The sequence below is a fragment of the Pteropus alecto genome, unplaced genomic scaffold, assembly GCF_000325575.1.
Source record: "Pteropus alecto unplaced genomic scaffold, ASM32557v1 scaffold433, whole genome shotgun sequence".
Lineage (NCBI taxonomy): Eukaryota > Metazoa > Chordata > Mammalia > Chiroptera > Pteropodidae > Pteropus > Pteropus alecto.
The window spans coordinates 1,781,491-1,787,032 of NW_006433953.1; the positions used below are offsets into that span (position 1 = coordinate 1,781,491).

General features: G+C 36.0%; 1 pseudogene; it reads left to right on the forward strand.

The window, feature by feature from the left end:
* Positions 1 to 1,877: 1,877 nt before the first annotated feature.
* Positions 1,878 to 1,996, forward strand: LOC112477424 (annotated as a pseudogene).
* The last annotated feature ends 3,546 nt before the right edge of the window (positions 1,997 to 5,542 follow it).

The window sequence follows — 5,542 nt, forward strand, 5'->3', positions numbered from 1 at the left end:
ATAGGAAAGATTTCAGAAGAAATATAATACTCAATTTTGGAAAAACAACAATAGCGAATACCAAAATCTCCACCATGAAGTTCAGACTTCAGATGCTTGTGGAGAGATACTGAAAGCCAATGGTCATTTCCCTATAGCAAAAGTAATTATAGTCTTCATGAAGTCTCCAGGAGGCAATGAGCTTTGTTTTTTATCATATTGGAACAACTTTTTTAAAAAAGTTTTTATTAGAAAATACAAACATAAAAAAATTTAAAAAAGTATGTTAATCATCTTAAACAATTATTAACATATTTGCTTTTTCTTTCTTTGGCTGAAGATTTTTAAAGCAAACCTTGGACAATCTGATCTTTTTTGCCTCTAAATATTTCAATGTATTTATATATCTTTAAAAATAAGGACCTTTTTTTTTCTTAACCACTATGCCATTATAATGCCCAACAAATTAGCAGTATTTCCTTAATGTCATTTAATACCCAGTCCATATTTGAATTTCCCTAAAGTGTCCTTTTTTATTTTAACAATTGGTTTGTTTGAGTCAGAATTCATATGAGGTACAAACATTTAATTGTTGTGTCCCCTGAGTCTTTTAAAATTTTTAGCACACCCCTTTTCATTCCTGCCATTGATTTGTTGAAAAGACCAGGTTAGCTGTCATGGAAAATATCCCTCATTCTGATTTGTCTGATTGCTTCTGAATGATGACATTTAACCTGTTCTCCTTTCCTTTGTATTTCCCACAAACTGAAAATTAGATATACAGTCTTGACTAAGTTCAGATTCAACATTTTCAACAAGAATACTTCATAGGTGGAGCTGGGTACTTCATAATATAACCTATCAGGAGGCATATGTTGTCTTCTAGTTTTAAGGTTGCAAAGAGTGATCATCTGATCCTTCTATTGTAAAGTCGCATTTTCCCCTTTATGTCCAGCAAATAATCAGTGGGGTGTTATTTTGGTACCCTGTGAATATCAGTTATCATTATCCTTTTACCTATTTGTTTAAGCAACTATTGATGGTTGCCCAAACGATTTTTCCATTAGGAGTTGCAAAATGGTGATTTTCTAATGCTGTAATTCCTGCTACATTTATTAGTTGGAATTCTTCTATAAAGAAGACTTTTCTCTCATCAGCTGGAGCCATTTGGTATTCTGAAATAAAGTTTTATTTTTTTAAAGAGCAAGAGAAATTCTAAATTCATTCTCTTCAAAGTTTTTCTTTTGTCCCTTAAAAATCTTCATCATGGATTTTTATATAGTCAGTGTATTTCAACCAATTGCAATTATTATTCATTTTGATATTCAAATTGTTTCATCTCTGGCCAGTGGGAGTCCCCTTAAGTTGGTTTCTGTGACCTTTTAAGTTCCTTTAAACTTTGATGACTTCCTTGCTTTTCAGGGCAACAAAATGCTCTTAGCTCATCTTGTATAATTTCCTGCCCCAGGCCTGGAATCAGTTTTATCTCTAAGGAGTCCTGGTTCTTTTAAGTGGTTTGTAATATTTGAGTCCTGAATCTGGTCAGTAGGAATTCTCATTACTGGGTTGTTACCACTTCTAAGCATTTTTGGTAGACAAGAGCTAAGAAATGTGTATTAAAAAAACCTCATGAGTTCATTCTGAAATTTTCAATTCAAATTTGACGTTATGGAGTTTTTCCTTTAAAAAATTAGACATTTGTCTCTTTTTTTCTTACAGTGAAAATCTTAATTTCTAGTGACAACAACATACTTTTTTTTATAGCATTATCATACTATCTATTTAAAAAATTAAAAATAACAATACCGATATTACTACTAGTAATTAGACTACTGAATAAAATTTAAGGGGTTTTCTCCCCCAAATACTGTGTTTTAAAGCCATTTAAACGATTTCTTATCTATAGCCATGCCACCCTGAATATGCCCGATCTTGTCTGATCTCGGAAGCTAAGCAGGTTTGGGCCTGGTTAGTACTTGGACGGGAGACCATCTAGGAATACCAGGTGCTATAGGTGTGAAAATTATTTCTTTTTTGTGTGGTAAATTACCCTTTCTAATGACTTATACACCACCACTAATGAATCTTTATTGTACTTGAAAAAGCAAGTTATCTATGGTTTTCTTTCTAGAAGACTTAGTTCCTGGGGGAAGGTGGGCTAGAGATTGGAGTTGCATTCTTAATTAATTAGTTGGAGCAACAAAAACACAGAGGAAAATCTGTTTTGTAAAATGTGATCACAAAACAAATTCCATCTTATCAGGACTTGTCAAGGAGTAGAGAATGACAGATGTAGACTTTTTCTGCCAATGTGAGTTATTGGGCTTCCTGGTTCATATCACGACTTCTGTAGGTTTCTTAAAATGCAGCAAACTATGGGTAATAGCAGATTTCCTATCATCTACTTGGTTTCCAGGTCATTTTGGCTTTAGCATGTACTGAGCAAAGGATAGGAAGTGGTTGAGTTAGGATTAAAGAAGGCAGTTGTCTTTTATCACTGTGGAAAGCCAGGATGGAGAAAATGACTGGTGATTCTGCTGCTTCAATAGTGATCCTTTGAGTACAGCTGAGATAGGAGTAGTGAGAGAGAAGTCAGATTAATTCTAGGAAAAAGCAGGTAGAAAGATGAAGGAGGGATAGGAAGATAAAAATTATAATAGCTCTTTTCTACTATACCAGACACTGCTTGGCAATTTAATTAATGCTCTAACTCAAATCATTTTCATTCTATCTCTTTAGGATGAACTGGAGGATATGTATTATCAATACAGTCATTTTAATAAAGTAGTTTAGCCTCTTTCTGAATCTTGTATAATAGTTATCTGTTGAATTAAACATTTTCTTAAACTAGATGTGTGCTTTGGGTTGAGGCTGAGCTGTGTACAAGTCTCTCACTTAATGTTTTTGTAAAGAAATAATTAGTTACATCAGTACTATAATCACTTTCATTTCATTTTCCCAAGCCCCTAGCTTAGGGCCTGGCACATAATAAATGATCAATACATGTTTGTTGGATAATTGAATTACCTAATTACTTTTCAAATCTTTCCAACCCCAGGATGGAATGGGGAACTAAAAATATATTCATGAGAATTCTATACAGGTGTACAATTTAGATAAGGAAATATACAGATTAGTAACACCATAAATGTTGAAATAAGCATATACAGATGATACCAGACTTACGATGGTTTGACTCATGATTTTTTGACTTTACGATAGTGCCAAAGCTATACTCATTCAGTAGGAACCGTACTGCGAGTTTTGAAGTTTGATCTTTTCCTGGGCTAGTGATAGGTGGTACCATAATCTTTCCTGATGCTGCCCACTGGCAGTGGGCTGCATCTCTTAGCCACATGATCACAAGGGTAAACAACCAACTTTCTACAGTGTAGTAGTAAATACATTTTCAATTTACAGTATTTTGAACTTACGATAGGTTTATTGGGATGTAACCCCATTTTAAGTCAAGGAACATCTGTTCTATAGTAGAAGGAAATATAAAAATCTGCAGATAATTTAAGTGCCTTTCAGTGCCAAAGTAGACTTAGAAATCATCCAAATCTTCATTTTGTAGATGAGCCACCTGAGGATCAGACATGGTCGTGACTTGTGCAGGGCCACACCCCTGATTAGGAATAGAGTCAGCTGGACTCTGATTAGTTTTTCTGATAGTTTTCTGATTCCTGCATCCAGGCATATTTTCCGCCCTATGCCAGTGCCCAACAGAGTCCAGAGAGGAGAAACTAACTTCCGTGTTCATTGAACCTCATGTAGTTACTTTGAAAACCCTAGGAGAAATCAAGATTTTCTCTGAGATGAGAATAAAAATCCACAAATCATGCATTTTGGGAAACAAATGAGAAAATTCAACAGATCAAAATAAGCCTTTTTAAACTGAGAATCAAATACAGAATAGTTTCTCAAGAGACTAGATAGATGCTGCAATATTAGGGACATTTCTGCAGCAATGGCATAAAACTATCCGAGTGTCTGGGTGAGAGTAGGTCGTCCATCTCATCAAGAGATTGGATAGAATGACTGGTTCTATTTTCAATTTCCCTCATTTTCATTATCCGTATTTAAGATGGACAACCACAACCTTAATTATTTCTGTTTGGAATGAGGGTGGAGAACAATATTAATGATGTCACCAGAGAAAGCACACAGAGAGGATTTACCATCCTGGAGATAAGTCAACCGAAAATTTTGCTAACACATCACTCCTAAGGCGATGAGCTCCGTGGGAGCTGAGAGTAGCAATGAGTTGTGCCAGCAACACACTGAGGGTGACAGTTTAAAAACAATGGACTGAAAAATGTCATAAATTTGAAAAACAATGAACTGCCTGGTGTCAGGGTTTAGAGATTGATGAAACTGGTGCCTGGAAAGCCAGATAGAAGGAGTGTGGAAATTCACACCATTTTAACATTCAAACGGTCTCTTGCAATGATTCATTAAGAGCCATATAGATATAAATGCATATGTATGTATATATGCACACACACACACACACACACACACATACATTATTTATATTGTTTTCTACTGTGTTTAAAATGCTTAGGAGCTGAAACTTGTTTGGAAGTGTTCAGTCAAGCAAAATGGTTCCTTTTGCAATCCGCGGTTAGTCGTGGTAGCTCACGCTGCCTTTAACTTTCTTTTCTTTCTCCCAATGTAATTAAAGGTAAAGAGCAGACAGGAGAGAGTTTCACTTATTTCAGTGCTCTCCCAGCAGTGCTGATACATATGGCCACATATGCTCTGCATTGCACAATGCAGATTATGATGTGGTGTGAAGGCGCTGCTAGTCTAATGCAGTTGATGGGGATTTGAAAGCAATTGGGAAGTGGATCAGTATTGCTGCTGAATACTTTCAACAGTTTGTGGCTTAAAACAATAACTGTTTATTATATCTCATGAATTAAAGGGTCAGCTGGGTGGTTCTGCTGATCTCGACTGGGGTCTGTTATGCATCTGTGTGGTTAGCTGGTGGGTAGGCTGACGGCTGGTAGGTCTAGGATGACTTTGTCAGGGACAGTTCATCTGTCCTCCGTGTGTTTCTCACATCCCTCCAGCATGCTAGCTGGGTTCTATGTGTGCATGCATTATTGGCTAATGCTTTTCTGTAATGGGATCTCCCAACAGGGTCTCCCAGACACTGTGAGGATAACTAAGGCATTTCATTATGTGGGAATATTGAAGAGTTAATCATTTAGCTTGTTCTGTTCTTTCCTTCACAGTCCCTTGCACCTACCCAAACTTCTCTTCATCCTTATCACTTCTAATCACTATCAGCTTCCTTTTGGCTCCCCATTAACCTGGACCTCAATTATTAGTCACTTTAATTTTGCCTGTAGAATTCTAGACTTCTTATCTTCTTGATTGTTATTGTTCAACAACATCCTCACATCCTCAGAAGATTATCTTGATTCTGACTTCATCCTTTCATAGAACATTTAGAGAGCTCCAATGATCGTGTAAGGCAATATGGCTATAAACAATACTGTGTAGATAACAATTTAGTGTAACTATTGTAAGCACCTTCATTTGTATAAACTCA